Genomic DNA, 21451 nt, shown 5'->3' with positions numbered 1-21451 from the left:
ATTTTTAAACATTTCAAATTCCATAATAACCAAATACAATGAGTATGTGATATGGATCCTGATTGAGAAAAACAACTGTGAAAATAAATTTAGACAAGAGAGGAAATTTGAATATTGGATATGGACAGGGTGTTGAATAGTTTTTTTAGATGTGATAATGCCATTGGTGTTATGTACGAAAATAGCACATTTTTGAAGATAAAGTTCTTGGTGAGTCATTTTTAATTTATTATGCACAGTGTGTCTCAGTGTGTAGCTCTGGATCTTGCCTACTGATACTCCGAGTTTGATCTCAGCTGCTTATCTGTATTAGTGTTCATCATCAATATAATTTTCTTCATAGGTATTCATTTTTCCATCTCAAGTATTTCTTGAATGCCTACTATGTGTCAAGCATCAGCTAGAAGCTAGAAATCAAATTTTGAACAACAAAACAGACCTAATCACCACATTTAAAAGGTTTACAAGATAGTGAAAGAGGCAAATATTAAATGAAAGCAACCCCACACTAAATTTGCATTATCACAAACTGTCATGTGTGTTTTATAAGTATGATTACATTACTTTTGAGAATAGCACACCCTACATAGGTAGTTACTAAGATTTGACAGAGGAAGTGATAATTAATTTAAACCTGAAAAAAAGACAAGGAATCAATCAAGAGAGGAGTGGGTATATCCCTGCAAGGGGAGGATTTGTGTGCAAGGAAATTGTGACAAAGGAGGCATGGTATAACTACAAAGAAAACTAAAACAACAGATTTTCAAGCTGAGAGTTGAGAGACTAGGGAAGAGGAAGCCAAAAGCATAGGCAGGGGCCCGGCATACAGAGCCTTATAAGGAATTTCTTCCTTCCTTCCTTCCCCCTACTTTCCTTTCTATTTTGCTTTCTTGCTTTTCTCTTCCCTCTTTCCTTCCCTCTGTATCTCCCTCCCTCTCTCCCTCCCTCCTTTCCTTCCTTCCTTCCTTCCTTCCTTCCTTCCTTCCTTCCTTCCTTCCTTCCTTCCTTCTTTCCTTCCAAAAACCATAAGAAACTTTGAGAAACCATGAGAAAGATGGATGGAAAATGAAATGATCATGCTTTCAGTGTGAAAAGAAACTTCTTATAGTGTGGAAAGTAGATTTTAGGATGGAGGGAAGGAAGAGTATATTAGAGGAGGTTATAGTAGACATGGAGACAATTTAAGAAGAAAAATCAACAGAATTTGGTGATAGATTAAAAGCAAAGCATGAATAAAAAAGACTGAAATTTTAAGTGCTTGCTGTCAACCAATATCCATTATCTCCTGCTTAATAACACCCATTTTAAGTGAAAAACACTAACATATACCAGGCACAGTTCTAAATCCTTTATAAATATTTTTCTATGAAGTAGATGAGATTATGCACATTTTCCGTATGAAGGAATCTGGTACAGAAAGAAGCAAAATAACTTGTCCAAGATCACACAGTTCGTAAGTGGCAGAGCAGGGATTTGAACCCCAGCAGTCTGCCCTGAGAGCCTGTAATCTTAATCCAAACCATGTTAGCCCAATTTCGCTGAGCCCATGGCCAACAAGCTTGACATTACATTTCTCAGATTATAACTCTTCTGCAGTTTGATGAATTCTTGTAACTAAACTCTGGCCAGTGGCATGTGAGCAACAGCAATACATGCTACTGCTTAGTCATATGTTTTATTCCCCTGCCTTTTCTCTTTTCCCAGCGAGAGATGGTCAACATTGAAAAAACTGCGTTGAACCCAGAAATGGAAGCCACATACTGATGATAGCAAGGCTGCCCAACAACCCAGGACCACGTATTCAGAAAACATGTGAAAGAAAATTGTGTTTCTATTTTATAGAACCTATGTGTTTCCTGAAAGGGCCATGTATGCAAAGTGGCTCCTAAATGCCAGAGGACCTGCTAAGCCAAAGAATGAGGCAGACAAATCCAATTTGTTGGTTTAAAGATTTGCTAGGGAACATAAGCACAGAAGCGCTCTCGGGCAGCACAGAAACAAATGGATCACCGCACCTTCCACCCCTCCCCCACCCCCACTATGTATTTTATAGATAAAAACAGGGAGAATGTGTCAGTGATCAAAGGGACAAGAAGCCAGGAGGCTTTTGTGCCAGGGTGACGCACAGGTGAAGTAAGGATGCCTTGCATTGGAGAGAGAATTAATGGGAATCTTGTGACCAGCCCAGAGTTCTGTGTATTGCAGGGGGAGGGAGCAAGGTGCCAGTTTCACCCAGCTACCAAGATGGCGGGTTAGCTTTAATGGAGTCACTTATGTCCTGCACACCTACACTAAATCAAGTGCTACTTGTTGCAGCACCTTAGTCTGTGCCCTACTTAAAATAGGGATAGCCATACTTGTAATTCACCCCTAACTTTCTAGGGTCCAGAAATGGAACCTGATGGGGCCCTTTACTAAGAGAGGGCAGACAGAAGAGGATGTGTGGAGGAGGAAAAGATCATGTTATAATCATGTTAGTTATAAACATGTTAAGTTTGATATATACAGATGTTGAGTGGGTAGCTGTATATATGGGTATGGAGCTTAGGAAAAGAGAGAGCTGAAGATATACTTGATCTAGTTGGTACAGTTCTGAGACCAGTAGCATGTCAAGAGAAAAACATTCTTCTGAATATAGCTCATAATCTCAAGTGCTAAAAGAAGCTTGTTTCCCTTCCATTATATTAACTTCTAGAATTTATCTTACAAAATACATTTTAAAACTATGAATGGTTAGAATAGATGATCCATTTAATCTTATATTTATGAAGAAACTCTTGTCTATAGCCTCTGAAAAGTTAGCATAGTAATCTTGTATCAGAAAAATTACCTGGTATAGGGAGGTGAGGTTATTGGTAAATGTATTAGTTATTTACTAATTATTAACAAATTACCCCCAAATTAACCCCAAACCTGGCTGCTTAAAACAATAGAAATTTGTTATGTTTAGTTTCTGAGGTTCAGGAATCTGGGCAAAGCTTAATCGGGTGCCTCTGGCTCAAGGTCTCTCATGAGGTTGCCCTCAAGCTGTAGATCAGGGCTACATCTCAGACCTCAACTGGGGCTCAAACAGCTGCTTCTACGCTGGCTTGAGTGGTTATCAGAAAGCTTCAATACCTTACAGCCTATGGAACAGAGAGCCTCTTTTCCTTACTATGTTATAGGGGCCTCTCCGGAGAGCAGCTGACAACATGGCAGCTTGTGTGCCTCAGTGCAAGTAATGAGAGAGAGAGAGAGAGAGAGAGAGAGAGAGAGAGAGAGAGAGAGAGAGACATTCCTAGATAAAGTCTTTCTAAAACCTAATCTTGGAAGTACCGTCCTATCATTCTAAAAGAGATAAACTCATAAGCAGAGACTAGAATGATGGTTACCAAGGGAGTAAGGGGAGGGGGCAACGGGGAGATGTTGATCAAGGGGTAAAATATTTCAGTTATGCAAGGTGAATCAAATCTGGAGAAAAATAAATATGGAACTTGAACTCTAATGGTTTCTAATATGTATCTCTGTATTTTACAGAGTGCTTACTACAATATGTATGTGTGTATTAATTTAAGTGTTTAAATTTAAGTAAAAAAAAAAAAAAGAACTGGGAGAATTTAAGGGCCCTCAAAAAAATCTACATTAGTGTCAGTAGGCTCACTCTTGCTTACTGTGGCAGACAGTCTCTGAAACGGCGCCCAGTAATCCCTGCCTCCTAGTACTCACGGCCTCATGGAATCCCTCCCCCTTAAGTAGGCTGCATTGACTATCCACTTTTTAAATTTTTTTCTTTTTTCCATCTTTACTGAGCTATAATTGACAAATAAAAATTGGATATATTTAAGGTATAACTTGATGTTTTGGTTTACCTATACATTGTGAAATAATTGCCACAAACAAGCTAATTAACATGTCCATCATCTCACACAGTTATCTTTTGTGTGTCTATGTGTGGTGAGAACACTTAAGATCTATCCTCTTAGCAAATTTCAAGAATATAATGCAGTATTGATAAGTCACATTGTTATTGTCACACTAGATCTCCAAAATTAATTCATGTGGGTTATTTACTCCTCATTGGAAACTTATATTTCTTTTAGAGCTCAGCCTAATATATACATATACATATATTCCCTATATGGCAAAATGGGGTCTAAGGAAATACTATATTTTTTCTTAATGGAAATAACTTAAATGATGTCTTTGTATTTGACACTGTAAATATTTTAAGAGTAATAAATAATAATAATAATAATATATTTAAGAATTGATGTTCTTGGCTTTCACCAACAAAACATCTTTATTTTTAAGAAATGGGAATTTAATTTTTTTTAAATGCAAAGGTGAAGAATGTAAAATACTTTCACATTTCATACTTATTATAATAAAATTCAAGGGGGTGATGATGAATCTCTGCTAAGCTTTTTGAAAAATTCATTGCAGATATGATCTCATTTGTTAAGTATTAAGATTAATAAAAAAGCAATTACATTAAGATAATTAACACAAAATACAGTATCCATGCACAGTAGGGGTATGTTATACTGGATGATAATTGAAAATTACCATCTTCTACCCAGCATACTAACCAAGAGCTTTTATTTCATCTTGAGAAGATTACATATCAGTGTAAATCCAGAGATTAGAAAACTCTTTATAATTACACAAATTGCCTCTCTAATATCATGTCAATTTAAATGTTACATAAAGATAGAGCAAGAAAACTAAAAAGTTAAAATAAACAATCATTTAACTGCTGGGGAAAAGTCCGTATAAAGGGCACGCTGTGTCCTCTATTGAGAAAATAGCAAAAAGTTTCAATTTTTTGTGAATCCGCTCAATTCTTTATTGATGAGCTCAAGTGTGAAACCTGTAAACTACTGAACTAGGCGAAAAGAAACAGATAAATTCAAATGTTGCAAATAAATGATTGTGCTAATTCTCAGATCCAGATACAAATGTAAAACATTTGTTATACCACTGTTTTGTTTATTTGGCACATCAAATTTAATCTACTTAGTGAGGTAAAATGCACTTCTCATAGTATATATGAGTTATCCTTATATGGCAGCACTACTGTTGTCTCAATTTGTAGTCATTCAATGGTCATATTTACAATTATTTCTCTAGAATTTAAGCAAAAATCAATGAAGAAATAGTTGGGTAGATAAAATGTTTACTGTTTAGATAGAGTTAGTTGAGTAGACAAAAGATTCTTGAGTAGGGAGAAAATTTCTCATATTTTGTGTAAGATAGGCATAAAATATTCACTATAATTTTGATATGTAATATCCAGTATTCACTCATCTATTAGATTCCAACAAACATCAGTTAAGCACTTTTTATGTGACAGATACTGTGATAAGCACTCTGTGGAATACATGGGTAAATAAAAAGATAAATGCACAGATAACATTAGAAGTGATCCATGAAGCACACCACAGATAATGTCATGGAACCTAACCTCAAGTACTGTATAATGTAATATAAAGGGCATTTATTTCTCAATTTGAAACTTATATTACTTTTTGGAGCTCAGACAAAAAACAATTAAAAGAATCTCCCTGCATAAGTCAGCATGTATAGTCCTTTCTCCTCCCAGAAATCATGCAAAAGCCACAGTGATAATAAAGACCTGTCTAACTGCATTTTCAGGGAAACTAGGGAGCCAAATTGAAATGCATATATCGAGAAGTTACATAGAAGAAATTTCAGAGAATAAGGTGGGAGATATATTGGTCAGCAGCAGCATATTTCAGTAAGCACCAGCAAAAGTGTATTTCCTGAAGGTGAGTGGCTCATTGTGAATTGGAAAACTATCCTTTTTTTTTTTTTTTTTTGCAGTAATGGGAGTGAGAACAGGTCTGACAGAAGTGATGGCAAATCTGCCCACCACCCTGGCCTGAAGTGGTCTGGATGAAAGAAATAAAGGAGGGAAAGCTAAATAAAATTTCTCAGAAGAGAAATTGTAGCACAAAGCAGCCCAGAGAGTCATCTATCTGCAGAGGAGAAATCACTTGGATTTTGAACATTTTAAGACTACTACAGAATATCTAACCCTACAGAAACTTCCTGCAAATTACTTTTCCAGGAAAACTCCAACTCATTCGGTGATGAGTAATACAAAAGGAACTAGAAAAGCATCTATGCAAAGATAATATACAAGTGAAAGATAAAGCATACTACAGAGTAAACACATTGCTATAGTGCCTATGAAAATCGTGAACAAATATTTCAGCATGAATTGAAAAAGAAAAAAAAAACCTCATGAAAAAAGAGACTCTATGACATTAAACTGGAAACACAAGTAAAGAATACAGGTAAAAGATAAGAAAAATTATGAGCTGAAACATAAACTGTCACATCTCAGAAAAGAAGTATAAAAAATAATTACAGAAATAAATATGAAGGCCACAAAGAAGAATGGTCACTAAAACAAAAAACATAGTAAGTAAAAGAATAGGAGAGGAAAAATGAAAGATAAAGACTTAAAAATAACTTAAAATATTAGCTATTTAAATTAAGTGGACATGTCCCCAATATATGCATAATTCGAATTCCTGATAAGGAAAGCAAAACAAAACAAAAAATATATTTCAAGTTATACATTTTTTAATCCTTAAAAGATGACAAAAGGTCAGATAGTGTATGATTCCACTTAAGTGATGTACTCAAAGTGGTCAAATTCATAGAGACAGAAATGAGAATGGTGAAGAGTGGTTTCCAGGATTTGGAGGGACAAGGGAATGAATGGGTTTCATGGGTACAGAGTTTCAGTTTGGAAAGATGAAAACAATTCTGCAGATGCATGGTGGTGATGGCTACACAACGATGTGAATGTACTTCATGTTACTGAACAGAATACTTAAAAATTGTTAAAATTGTAAACTTTATGTTAAGTATATTTTACCACAGTAAAAAAAAAAAAAAATCATGATAGAGGGCTATGTTTTTAATGACCTAGAACAGGCCATTAAAAACATAGTCCTTTGGGGGCAGCCAGTTAGCTCAGTTGGTTAGAGCGTGGTGCTCTTATCAACAAGGTTGCTGGTTTGATCCCCACATGGGCCACTGTGAGCTGCGCCCTCCACAACTAGATTGAAACAACTATTTGACTTGGAGTTGATGGGCCCTGGAAAACCACACTTAAAAATAAATAAAAGTTAAAAACAAACAAACAAACAAAAAACAGTCCATTAAAAATATTGGACCTTAAAAGACACAGAGACAAGCAAAATTATCACAATACTTATAAAGAGAAAAACAAATGAAGTTGGTCTCCAATCTCTCCCCAGAAGTTTTCAATACCAGAAGTCAGTGGAGCAATTATGTAAAAGATACTTGAGAAAGCATGAACCACGGATATTATACTCAGACAAGCTGTACTCAACTCTAAAACTTACAGACAATTGTTTCAAATATGCAAGAAACATGGAATTTCATTCCCAAGAGACCTTTTAAAGAGAACCACTAGAGGAAGAGACTTCATCTAAATAAGGAAACATTATTGAAAACATGACAAGAAAACTGGAAGAAGCATTAACTGTTTTTAACTGCAAAACAAACACAAAGATTAGGATTAAGTCAGATCAGGCAAAGGTATATTCTCTGATGATAAGGAAATAATAACAGAAAAAATAGGAAAGAGAAGGTAGGGAAAGACTGGAAGAAGGATTTCTTGATCGAAGATATTTCTTTTGAAATATCTAGAAGCCAAAGAATATCATTTACATATGACTAAGGAAATACAAATACGTAAAATACAATATTTGTAATTCAGCCATTACCACAATCATGCAAAAAAAAAAAATCAGTAGTTAAGACAATAATCTTAAATACTCAAGAATCTGTACTTTGGCGAGGGGAGCTCTGTTTCTGAAAGCAAGTCTGTGTGTCCAGGTCTTCTCCACATGGTTGTCGTCCTTTCAGGGGGCAGTAAATATTTAGTCAAGCGTGATCGTATGGTTATAGTGGCAGCTCAAGAAACACACACGGCCTCTTAGATCTTAGTATTCAAAAAAGCTCTCCTGTAAATGGGTAAAGGGGGCCAAAAGGTACCAATTTCTAGTTATAAACTAAATAAGTCATGGGGATGTAATATACAGCGTGGTGACTGTAGCTAATAATACTGTATTGTATTTGGAAGTTACTAAGAAAGTAAATTTTAAATGGGAAAAAAATTTGTAACTATGTATGGTGACACATGTTACCTGGATTTACAGTGGTGATCATTTTGTAATATATACAAATACCCTATCATTATGTTGCACCCCTGAAATGAATATAATGTTATATGTCAATTTACCTCAATTGAAAAAGATTAAATGTTTTAAAAAGTGTTCACTTTTCTGACCTCATCTCTTTTTTGTAGTACCTTATCATATGTAGCTAAAAGCAACAAAAACATACATTTGACATCCTTCCTGGAACCACCTTGCCCAAACTTCCATTTTGCCTGGGATCACAAGATCACTGGGTACTTTTAATCTTTTTTCAATTTACAGTTAGTGACAGTTCTACCAAATATTTTGCCACTGTCTAACATAGTACATTAGGTTGAGTAATGCCCCCTCCAAGTTGTCTACATCCTAATCCCAAGACCTGTGAATATTTTACCTCATATAGCAAAAGAGTCTTTGCAGATATAATTAACTTAGTAATCTTGAGGTGGAGAGATTATTCTGGGTCATGAGATGTGTTCAAAGTAATCACAAGGGTCTTTCTAAAATAGAGGCAAGAGGATCAGGGTTAGAGAAGGTGGTGTAATGACTGAAGCAGAGACAGAGATCTGAAAATATCACTCTTCTGGCTTTGAAAATGAGGAAGGAGCCCTGGGCCCAGGAATGCAGGCTGACTCCAAAAGCTCGAAAGGCAAGGAAACAGATTCTCCCACAGAGTTACTCTTAGGAACCAGCCCTACCCCTATCTTGGCTTAAGACTACTGAGACTGATTTAGGCATTCTGGCCTGCAGAATAAGATTATTATAAGATAATAAATTTGGTTTGTTTTAAGTCACTAAGTTTGTAGTAATTTGTTAGACAGACAATAGAAAATCAATATACGTGGGTTATCAATTTCCCAAATTTTTGTAATAATTTATTTTCTGACCAATTTTTCAATCTCTTACAATAAATGTGACACAAAAATTCTTTTGGGAATGGGAAAAAAGAACTGGCTGTACAGCAAGTTTTACTGGTCGTCTCATTTGACATACCTCAAGTAATATAAATTTATGCACATTTAACAATACAAAAATAAAGAGTAAAAGTGATAATCAAACATTGGAAGACAGAGGAGGAAGGACAGGAAAATGTACCAATTTTATTATTATCAGGAACTAAACATTAAATGCATGTGTGCACATGCACATATACACACGCCATATATATGTACACCAAAATCCAAGAGACCACATAGTGAAAGCATATGAAAAACATTGGGGAAAAAATATATATATATATTAAATAAAATATATATAAATATAAATTATATATATATATATATATATATATATATATATATATATATCAAGATAATACAAAAATAAAAGAATGGGCAAAAGAAAAACATACAATTACAAATCAAAAGAAGCAGAGGCATGATTTCATGATGTCAATTAAGATGGAACTTATGAAACAAAAAGGGATCCTACTAAATGGGAGAAGATATTTGTCAATGATATATCCAATAAGGGATAATTATCCAAAATTTATAAAAACTCACTCAACTCAACTTCAAAAAAACAAACAATCCAATTAAAAATGGGCAGAGGACATGAAGAGACATTTCTTTAAAGAGGACATACAGATTGCAAACAGACACATGAAAAAGTGCTCAACCTCACTAATCATTAGAGAAATGCAAAAGAAACCACAATGAGATACCACCTCACCCCAATCAAAATGTCTATCATCAATAAATCAACAAACAACAAGTGCTGGCGAGGAAGTAGAGAAAAGGGAACCCTTGCACACTGTTGGTGGGATTGCAGATTGGTGCAGCCACTATAGAAATCAGTATGTTGGTATCTCAAAAAACTGAAAATGGAACTACCTTATGACCCAGCAATTCCACTCCTAGGTATCTATCCAGGGAAATCCAAAACTCTAATTCGAAAACATTTATGAACCCCTATGTTTTTTGCAGCACTATACACAACAGCCAAGACATGGAAACAACTGAAATGCCCATCGGTAGATGACTGGATTAAGAAACTATGGTACATTTATACAATGGAGTATTATGCAGCCATAAAGAAGAATGAAATCTTACCATTTGCAACAATATGAATGGACCTAGAGAACACTATGCTGAGTGAAATAAGTCTGACAGAGAAAGACAAATACCACATGATCTCACTTATATGTGGAATCTAAAGAAAAGAATAAATGAACGAACTAATCACAAACAGCCTCAGAGACACAGAGGAAAAACTGAGGGTTGCTATATGGGGGGGGGGGATAAGGGGGAAGGTGAGGGGATTAGAAAGCACAATCAGTAACTACAATATTGCCACAGGGATATGAAAGTCAGCTTGGGAAATATAATCAATAATGTTGTAAAGATATTGTAGGGTATCCAATGGACACTTGTTTTATTAGGTAGTCCATTTCAGGGATGGTGTAGATGCCTGATCACTGCACTGTACACCTGAAGCTGAAGCTGAACAATAGTGAATATCAACTATAATTTTACATGTATATATAGTCACAAGAAGCAGAGTACAGCGTTATGAATAGAGAGAGTGGAAATATAACGGCTGTACACATGTCAGAGGGGTAGTGGATTGAGGGAGGAGGGTTATCACTTTGTGAGGGACATAAAAGATAAATGTCTAACTATTACATTGTTTTGTACACCTGAAACTAATAAAAAAATAAAATTAATTTTAAAAAAGATGGAACTCATGGTAAAAACATGAAGTGGTACAAAAGGGGGATCTTTATCATTATATAAGGTACAATTCACAATAAAGATGTAATAGTTATGAATACCCGTGCACCAAATAGCATAACACCATTATTCAGAAAGCAGAAATTATGGAATATTCAAGGACAAATAAATAAACAAAACACACCAGCATTTAGACACACAGTTGTTCAATTTAACTCAGTCCAGCAAATTTTATTGAGTTCCCACTAAGCACTGAGGATATAGCAGTTAAAGAAATATTAAACAGACTCCTTCCTCTGTGTATCTTGTATTCCCACTTGGAGAGAAAAACAGTAAGTGAAAAACAGTAAAATATACAAGATGGTAAAGAGTGATCAGTTCTGTGGAGAAATTAAAGTAGGGAAATGGGGCCCAGAGTGCTGGGACTATGGATTTTGATTTAAGTAGAATGTGCAAAGGAGACCTCAGCGAGATGATGATTTTCAGCAACATTTTGAAGGAGGTTACCTGATTAAGGATGTGTTGAGAGAGTAGTTGATGGGAAGTAAATAAAAGAGACAAGGAATAAAAACTGCCCTTTTTATTCTATACCTTTCATACATTTTAGAGCACGTGGTTATAGTACCTTTTCAAACAATTAAAATTTTAAACTATACTATTTAGAGAGTTAGGATGATTTGGAAAAACAAACTGAACCATGAGACAGAATATTTGAGTTTGGGTTCAGGTTCGGTTACTTACTGGCTTGTGACTGTGAGTGAGGCACATAATCCCATGATTTTTGTTTCCAGATTTGTAAAAATGGTGAGGTTGGATTCGGTGATCTTCAAGCCCTCGTTTTCTTTAATATTCTGTGGGTCTATGATTTAATACAGCTTTCACCAAACTGGGGCCCAGGAAGATAGTTTTGGAGTCTAGCTATTATTCAACCTTTTTATCAGGCCTTCTGTCTTCTGTTTCCCTGTAACACACAAATGATAAATAACTGTTTATCCAATTCTAAAGCTACATAATTCAAATCATGTTAAGAATAAATATGAGAAAACTCACAAAATAGCACTTTTTTCAAGGAATTCAAAACTAAATGACAACAGGAAAATTCTCCAAAAAATACTACCAAACTATCCTTTTATGCATCATCATCATAGTAATAAAACCACAAATATATTTAATATATATTCAATGTAAACCAATAAAGATTACCATTTTAGTCTTTTGTAGATTGTGATGTGGTCTCTGGGTAAGCCCCCAGAAAATGTTCTGTTCATCAGATCAAGCTCAATTAAAACAGTGGGTGAAACATTCCATTTTCTATGTCATTGGTAACTTGTGATATAATATGATTTATATTTGTCTTATAGTTTTATCCCTAAATTCTGACTCCTGACTCTGCATTTTGTAGAATTAACTCCTTAGAAGATCTTGCTTACTTCCCTAGTAATTTCTACAGCACATGCTACAGAGTTCTGTACAAATATGTGTTCAAATATGGTTCTATCTTGACTGACCCATGTGATGTGAGGAAAGATATGAGGCAGAAGGTCAGGTGCAGCCTTCTTAGAGGATGATGACTTTTAAATTCTCTTACCTTAATATAAATAAGCAAATTAGAAAAATAGGCAAAGTATGCAAAGTCGCTTCTGTCCACTGGGTCAACAGCTTCTCTCAAAGAGAATATATGTCCCAAGTATGAGATCCTACAATTTGTTTAATGAAAATATTGGTATGGTGACAAAATAAAATAATTGGATTTTTGCTCTGTGATCCAATCCAAGGGGAATTTATACCCAGATGTTTCCCTTAATAGCAAGGGAATGATAACCATGACTTTTATAAATAACATTTGTCTCAAAGTGGGGACTGAAAGGAGTTCCTTGAGAGCAAAACTACAACATGCAGTACAATTTTCATATATCCTCTGGAAACATGGCTTGTGTGCCATTTTGGTAGAATGTCTTACTACATTTCTTTTTTCATTAATCTAAATGTATTCTTCATTTTCCATGGAGACTTCCCTGAAACTGTGGATTTTTTTGTCTAGGAAATGATAAAACTATTTCAACACTTACACAGCAGTAGGAATCAGCATTCTTTAAATAAATGGTCCCATATTCCCACTCCTATATGATTACAAGTTTATACACTATACTTATTCCCCATGCATGTAAGTATATGTTTTGTGATTATGTTCATCGGTACGTCTAATAAAACTGCATAACCCCCTAAAGTCACACTGACAGAATTGAACATTTTTTAGCTAGAAAGGAATCATGTTAATAAAAACAAGTTTCAGTCAGGGCAATAAAACAAGGTCTCACTTCTTTGTAGGACTGAAACAGCTGCTTTATCACGTGAGCCAACAGAAGGTTGGCAGCTCTACTCAGAGGAATTCTGTTCTAATTATCCTCAATTATCATGGATATCACCTGCTTTGAATTTCTTACTCTTGCTTCTTGACTAATTTTCCATTATAGAATTTATTTGTGTTTGCATGTAACAGGTCAATGATATGTAAAATGTATCTAAATATTCCCTTTGTATTTGTCTTCTCTATTCTTTTTTATTGTGTTAAATTATCATATTATTCCTATGTTAAAACCTATTATAACTATAGCATATTCAAACTAGAATGATTTGTATAATGTTATTAAAAACAATTCCAAAAAATGTAATACTGCAATAATGACTTTGCAAATTTTTTGTCTTCTCAAGAATTAAGATTTTCACTAAAACTAAAAAAAACAAGAAAACAAAACAAGACAAAAAATTTGTGCCTCAATTTGTTCAGTTATATTTCTTTTCCTTGCTCCCAGCCTTCAGTCATATCAGAAAATTGAACTAAAAAATATCTTTATTTGAATAAGTAGCTTTGTAGAAAAAAAATGTTTTAAAAGTTATAAATTGGGTAGTTGTTCTTGGGAAATTGAAATCCCACCAATTACAAAACTATTGTTTTCATTCCTGAGAAATAACTGAAACTAAAATGCTATTTTACAGTGCTATTAAGACCGGACAGGAGTTGATATAAGAAATAAAATCAGTCATTTTCCAAAGTAGACCACAAGCAAACACAAGAAAATTTGAACTGAGCTAAAAATAATATATTAAATATTTTGCTGGGTCCATAAATAAACCATGACATTAGTCCAAACTGGAGACAAACTGAAGAACATATTGTTCTGCATATATCCCTAATGCCTCATTGTCCACCTCAATAGAAAATGGTCCTGGTTTTGTTGCTCAAAAAAAAATTTATGTGGGAAATTAGGATGTAAAATTTCAGAGATTTGGGGGTTTTAACTTAGGTACCCTGGTGCTTCCAAAGGTAACATAGCCTTTGAGACATTGATACATTAATATTTTTTTTGTCACTTAAGGCCACTCAGTACTTCCTTGGATCTTGAATCCAGGTGAGTTACTTAGGGAAATCATAGCTGATCATTAACCGTTTTTACTTCACAGGACCCATGAATTAGCAGAAACCTTCTGGGGATTTCATACTGTCGGAAAGAGAATACAGCTTGTCTGGAACATCTTCATGCCAATCATCAACTTCATCTAAAACCCCCAGGATAGAAGGGGATACATTTTTGAACCTTCTTTGCCTCTGAAGTTGCAGAGGTGGTCTGTTGTAGACTTGAGAGCCCCTAAACAACCAGATCAGAATAGTTTCTGAGGCCTACACAGACTTCTTCTAGGTCTACCCATTCCCAATTCAACAGCTAAATGCAAGGCCCTGGATAAAATGCAGTGCAAATACGATGTCAGACAATTAAGTTTGCAAATGCATCCTAGAAAAAGTGCTACATCATTCACTGCTGAATATCACAACGGTCACCTTTGAGGTACTCCCCTTGGGAAGCCATGCACTGACACCAACGCCTAGTTCACCCTTCAAAGCAGTTTTGGAACTCTTTTTCTGTACTGGCCATCAGAGCTGTCGTCAGGACCCTTGATATCCTGAATGTCATCAAAATGTCTTCCTTTCCATATTTCTTTTATTTTTGGGTAAAGAAAGAAGTCATTGGGGGCCAGATCAGGTGAGTGGGGAGAATGTTCCAATACACTTATTTGTTTACTGACTAAAAACTCCCTCACAGACAGCGCTGTGTGAGCTGGTGCATTGTTGTGATGCTAGCACTATGAATTGTTGGTGAAAAGTTCAGGTCGTCTAACTTTTTCACGCAGCCTTTTCAGCACTTCCAAATAGTAAACTTGGTTAACTGTTTGTCCAGTTGGTACAAATTCATAATAAATAATCCCTCTGATATCAAAAAAGTTTAGCAACATCATTGCAACTGTTCACGAACTTAATTGCCAGACGTTCATATATAGAAGAAAAAGCTACAGATCCTGCCCTGAGAACCTAATAGCCTAAGAGCAGACGTAATAATTCTAAAGCAAAATCTGGATAAATGATGAAAACTAAACTCACCCAATTTGCAGCCATACTCATTCTACTTGGACCAAACCTGTGCCTTGCATCTCTTGTTTTAGTAATTGTACCTCCCAAGACAGAGGCATAGCAACCTTCCTAACTCCTTCTGTCTCTACCGCTCTATCCCAGCTACCCATGTTTTAGGGAAAAAAGCTAATCTCATTTCCCCCTCTAAATAACTATCTGACCAGTTCCCCTTATCCTATAACTTGTTCAAAATGGCAATTCCAATATGCATATTTGATCGCATTCCTTATTGGTAACCTACAATCTGAGCTACAAACTCTTGTGTACAGAAGCTAAGACTTTTGCCATTTCTCTCCTCACTGCCTCTCCTGTCTTCTTATTACTTCCCTTTCTATAACTTAAGTCCAAGGCATTCTGAATTATTGTGTTGTCCTCAAATATGTGATTAAACATATGCCTTTGCATGTGTTCATCTGTCTGGAATCAGGCAGATTCACATAGGGCCTCATTGCACCCCATATGCCCTATGTGGTTCTCTATAAACCCTTGTTCATTCTTCATTTTCAGGCCAAACATTTTTTCCCTTTCTTTGGTATATTTCATAGTACCCTAAATAATAATTTAGTCATTTATTTATATAATAGCATCTGTTGTTCTTTACTTCCAGAGCCTTTTCAACATGATGTTATATTTGTTCCTATGACTGTCTCACCACTAGATTGTAAACATCTTGAAGGTAGGGACAATATGATTTTTCCCCATCTTTTACTCCATCTCTTATTGCAATACTGGACACAAAATAAATTCTCAATAAATAATGAATAAAAAATATAATTATAAAGTAATAATCCAAATGGGATGTGGAAAATGCTATAACTAGTCTATAATAGTTGAGAGGGTTGAGTTAAGTTGAGAAAAATCAGGAAATGTTTCAATGGTATAAGTTATACTTGAGTCAAACATAAAAGAATGCATAGAATTTACAAACATGGAAATGAAAGGGAGACAACACGTAGCTTGAAAAATTGCATGATCAATAACAGGAAGATGAAAAACTATTACCTGTACATGAGGAACTGGCCTGAATAGAGAATGAGGGCAAAATAAAGAACTATAATAAATAAGGTAGGAAAGTCAGTTTGTTAGAGGTCATGAATATCTGACTAAAGAGTCTAAATTTGTTTTCCTTGGAAATAAATTATGAATATATCTAAGGATTATTGCATTTATACACAGACACACAAACACACATATATTCTGTCAGAAAAAGGAATTATAATAAATTAAATATGAAAATTAGCTAAGGGATGATATTATGGAAGTTCATGTACAATGTTTTTCTCTAGAAAATATAAATATATTAAAGGATAAACAGATGATACTGCTACAAGTCACGCTATACAGATATAGATGATATAGATGTAAATGTAGAGATAAAGTTAGAGATAGAGGTAGATATAGAGATAGAGAGAGAGGTAAAAAAAATACAGGTAGAGACATTGACATAAATATTCTGGCAAATTTAAGGCCAAGAAATGAAATAGTAGGATGTTGACGTAGTGTAGAAGGGTTTTGACAACCTGAACCTGGATAAATGAAATTCAGGATATATAAAATTCTAGGAGAGACAATCTACATAATTTGATATCTGGTTAGTGGTAATAGAAGTAGGGGAATGGGAAAAGACAGGGCAGAGATGAGTCAAAGAACCCACTGATTTGGCATCTTTTATCTATTATTTTGTGCTACTAATTTGTTCTCTTCGTGTAAGCCAGATGAGTTTACTGGAGGTAGGACTCTTCATTGTCTATTTTGAAATCCTACTACTCAACAGAGGGTGAAGTCAGTTTGGGGTAATTAACATAGTTGAAATGATCTACCATAGCTTGATAGTTACTAAGACTTCCGGTATACAGCTGCTGCCATTTATGGCATTTGACTGTTTTCTTTGAAATTTGGATCCCCTGGGCCATGGCAAGGGCATGGCTATGTTGACTTACCTGTCTGTAGTTTATCTTATGAATGCTTCTCACAAATCAAGTCCATATACTGTGCCTTTCAAAGACCTGAGACTATAGCACTTAGTTTCAATGTTCTTATATAATTCAATGGCCTCTTGTTTAATCTTACTGCACATGGGGGAAAAAATGTGCCAGCTTGAGGAAGCACTGACTTATTGTAACAGTAAATATACTGTTTTATGCTAAATTTAGAGACAGTATCATGTTTGCCAACAAATTATTCTTAGCAACAAGTGTGCATCTATATAAAGCTCAAAAAAACAAAAACCTGCATTTATCTTTCAATAGTGAAATGTAAATTTAGAAAACCGAGGGAATTAAGACACTGAATCTTTTATGCCCTCTTTATTACGTTTTCTCTTTGTGAAAAGCAAGCTGTACTATATAAAATATAACCTCGAGAAAAAAGGAATGTCCAAAATATGTGTGGCTATCACTTTAAAAAATCCTATTAGCTACATCTATTTGCAAGTTTGTTCCCTTTGCTTTCCAAATGGTTTTTATCATAATTTAGACATATAGAGAAATTACCACCTGGAATTTACCAATTTTCAATACTGCCAGTTATGTCTAGAATAGCTATTACAAAGTTTTATAAAACTCCTTGCAATATTTAGGGAGATAAGGGAGCTGACTTTTAAACCAAAGGTTTTTGCTTTTCTTCCTCTCTTTCCTTGGCAAATTCTAAAGTAATTGGAATGCACTTGGCCAATAATTATTTAGTCTGAATTTTTTAAGTATCAAAGTTTTTAAGGAACTGTCTTTCAGTCATGTGGATTGTTGAAAAGAAACTTGTGAGTTACTACTGTTCTTTTTTGTGTCTATATATGACATGATCTACTGTTCCTATTGTTAATTCACAAAGAAACCATTTGATCTGAATGTTTGACCAACTGACCAGTGGTTTAACCGAGTTCAGAGCCATCGTGGCTGCTCTGGCCGTGCATGTCCACCCCGGCTTTGTTTGCATGCTGGCAGTCTCTGCACAGAGAACACACAGCATATGCCAGGTGGCCATGTATCTGAGGCGGAGGGAAGAGAGAACAAAGCAGGAAAAGCTTCCATTTGGACAGAGATGCTTTAAGCCATCCAACTGCCAGTAACATATTAAAGAGAAGAAAATGCAATGATGCCTGAATATACTCAACAGTAAACAACTTCGAGCCCGAGATTCAGATCACAAATCTTCCTGTGCCGCTGCTAACAAGCTCAGCTAGAGCGTGGCTGCAGGAGACAAAGAAACCTGCTCCAAGAGGAAAATAGGAAAGGAGATCCTCACACTGATTTTAATCTATCTCAGATGCATGTTTTAGGAAACTATTATACCATAATCAGAGTGTTCCTCTGTCAGAAACCTGTTCTGTTGAAGGTGAGGGTGGAGAAAGAAGGTTCTAGACTGGCAAAAATGAGAATGTGCTGGTCATCTTTTTCCTCTTTATCTCTACCCTCCACTTGGTACATACCGTACTGCTCATCACCATTTTCCACACAAACTGTGGAATCAAATGGGCAGATGCAAACGCCATCTTAGAAGTGTTGGGGCTACAAAACATTATTTTAGAAAGGAGGTATGATGGTGTGGGTTCCTTAAAAAGTGGAATGTATAATTTCTCATATAAATGCAGTATTGCCCTCATTTCCTACATCATGCTTTAAGATAAATAAAATTTTTTCTCCGCATCATTTTGGCGTCACTCATTTACTGAGCTGCTGCTGTGGGCCAGCCAGCGTGCTCAAAGCCTCACCTTCAGTTCAGTGTTTACAGTCTTCCCAACAGTGCTACTAAGCCCCATTGTGTTCATTTTACAGATAAAAACACAGGCATTCAGGGCAGTTAGTTAACTTCTCCAGGCTTACTCAGCTATTAGTGCAGGAGAGATTTACACCCAAGGTTATTTATTTCCAAATCCTGTGCTAATCAACTTCATTCATAAATAAGTCAGTTTGCAATGGTCTCTCAGGTGCCCTGTAACTTTTATAAGCTGTGTGATTTAATCAACACAAAATGAGTACTGTAATGGAGTATTAGACTCACTAGTCCAGATATTAGGACAATAAAGCTCTTAGCAGCCAGGTGGCCCAAAGCTAGATCAAAATTCAAACATGAGTAAACCTCAGTATATATATATATATATATATATATATATATATATATATATATATATATATATCTTAATGCACGTCTGAAAGCTCTATTGAGCTGAACTCAAGAGAGTGTAAAGAACTAATTCCATTCTTGAAGTTACTATGTCATCTTGAAATAAACAAAATGAATACAAATTTGATGGACTTTATCATCATAGGACTCCATGTTATTTGAATATTTTGTTCCCTCTGCCAGGAATGCATTTCTGTCTACTACATCTGACAAACCCCTTCCATTTGCTCTTTCACAATCTAGTTCTATGTACATTTTTTTGAACACATTATTTAATTCCAAGGGCAGAATGACTTGCTCCTTTGCTGTTGCTCCAACAATCACTGTATTCACACCTGCATTAGAGCATTTTGCCACGTTGCACTGGATTGCTATCTGCCCCGTGGATGGCTCACCCAGGCAACTTGCTATCTCCCAGAGGACACACTTGTGTTGACCTTTGAGCTTCCAGTACCCAAGTCAGTGTCCTATCATCATAGGTATTCAAAACCATTTGCTATAAGCGTATATAATTAAATAATGTAAAACTGAGAAGCCATCAGAAAAACATAGGCATGTATGTGTTTGTGTGTTCAAAAGCCAGTGTGGAAAAAAAAAATGGTATTTATATTAAAGGGACAAAGTTATATTACCCCTTATCTGGCTTTTAAGGGGATTTTGCTGAGCGAAAAATCCTGTATTCATAGAGAAGCCTTACCTGAGCTGCCTATACTATCTAAGATTATGAAAAGAAGGATTTTAAAGATTTAATTTACTTTTTGTCATGCACTGCTTGCTATTTGCATTCCACTCTGGTTGAGCATTGAAATGAGGCAGGCCTTGTTCCCTTTCGTGTCTGGTCACGTCTGCTCTGCTCCCGAGTCTCCCTCACTAGCGCAGCGCTGCAGTACCAGGCTGTAAACACTGCAGCAAAATGGTCCGGGGAAAAAAAAAAAAGAAAAAGAGAAAGCTGCTTGGATTCATAACTGGGTGAAAATATATTTAATGAAAACATTTCTATCAGTAGCAGGCTTTTAAATAAATTCTTCTTTTCTTTATAATTAAATTTTCTAAAATGCAGGCATTCAGCCTTAAGTATCACACTGGCACCAAATCAGTATAACATGCTTGCCAAGCTTAAAAGGGAAAATATAATGGGCAAACACGGGAATTGTATAGTTCTTGTAAAAATGAGGAAATCACAACCCTCACAAAACCCCCAAGTAGTATGTCCCTAAATCCACCCACAGAGAGACCAAGATATATGTTTTCAGTTTGAGGATGACCCTAGAAACATATTTGGGGTTTATTTTTGTTTACCTGAACATAACTATAGATCCATCTCAGCAAACAGATGTGCAAAATGTGAACTTTATGTTCATTGGCTCAGGAAATAGAGCTGAGAGTTTAAACTAATTTCCATTTTGATTATGTAGTATGATTCTTGCTTCTTTGTTCTCTCATAATCAACTTCAGCGTCCCCTGAAACTGCCCTAACTGATAGCTCCTAACAGGGTTAAGTTGTGTGAGCTGAATGGAGCCTGGTTTATGACTGCCTTATCCACATGTGCACCTGACATACTTTCTCACAGTGGAACAACAAATTGGATTTTTCAAAAGGAGAGAGGTACAAGATCTTTCTAATAAAGCAAATATGACACAGCTTCTGTACAGCAGAATCTTTTGAACCAAATTAAAAGTGCATTTTCGAGATGTTAAGCATAGGGAACTCAGCATCCACAAACTTGCTAAAGAATACATTGCACTAAGCTGTCCAGTGATGGTGGTGGAAATGGTCTAAGTATGTGGACCAGCTCTTCTTCCTTTATCCACAGATACCATTTCCCTCCCTTCTCTGGCTTCTTTGTGCTTGTGATGGTTAATATTATGTGTCAACTTGACTGGGCTAAGGGACGCCCAGATAGCTGGTGGAGCATTGTTTCTGGGTGTGTTTATGAGAGGGTTTCTGAAACAGATTTGCATTAGAATCAGTAGACTTAGTAAAACAAATGGAT

At 35.5% G+C, this 21451-nt stretch overlaps 2 long non-coding RNA genes across 2 annotated transcripts in view; one reads left to right on the top strand and one right to left on the bottom strand.

Moving 5' to 3' along the window:
- The window catches only part of LOC109447544 (uncharacterized), a 659535-nt gene extending 651216 nt beyond the window's left edge, over positions 1-8319 (top strand). Inside the window, exons 11-12 of the long non-coding RNA XR_012494223.1 lie at positions 1705-1812; positions 5824-8319. This is a non-coding gene — a long non-coding RNA (uncharacterized LOC109447544). The remainder of the gene's footprint in view (positions 1-1704; positions 1813-5823) is intronic.
- Positions 1-21451, bottom strand: part of LOC141570216 (uncharacterized) — a 251642-nt gene that overhangs the window by 15732 nt on the left and 214459 nt on the right. The window contains exon 6 of the long non-coding RNA XR_012494225.1: positions 11615-11834. This is a non-coding gene — a long non-coding RNA (uncharacterized LOC141570216). The remainder of the gene's footprint in view (positions 1-11614; positions 11835-21451) is intronic.

The sequence above is a fragment of the Rhinolophus sinicus genome, linkage group LG01 (genome assembly GCF_036562045.2).
Source record: "Rhinolophus sinicus isolate RSC01 linkage group LG01, ASM3656204v1, whole genome shotgun sequence".
Lineage (NCBI taxonomy): Eukaryota > Metazoa > Chordata > Mammalia > Chiroptera > Rhinolophidae > Rhinolophus > Rhinolophus sinicus.
Note: the sequence above shows the minus strand (reverse complement) of the source record. Positions and strands in the feature narration are given on the sequence as shown.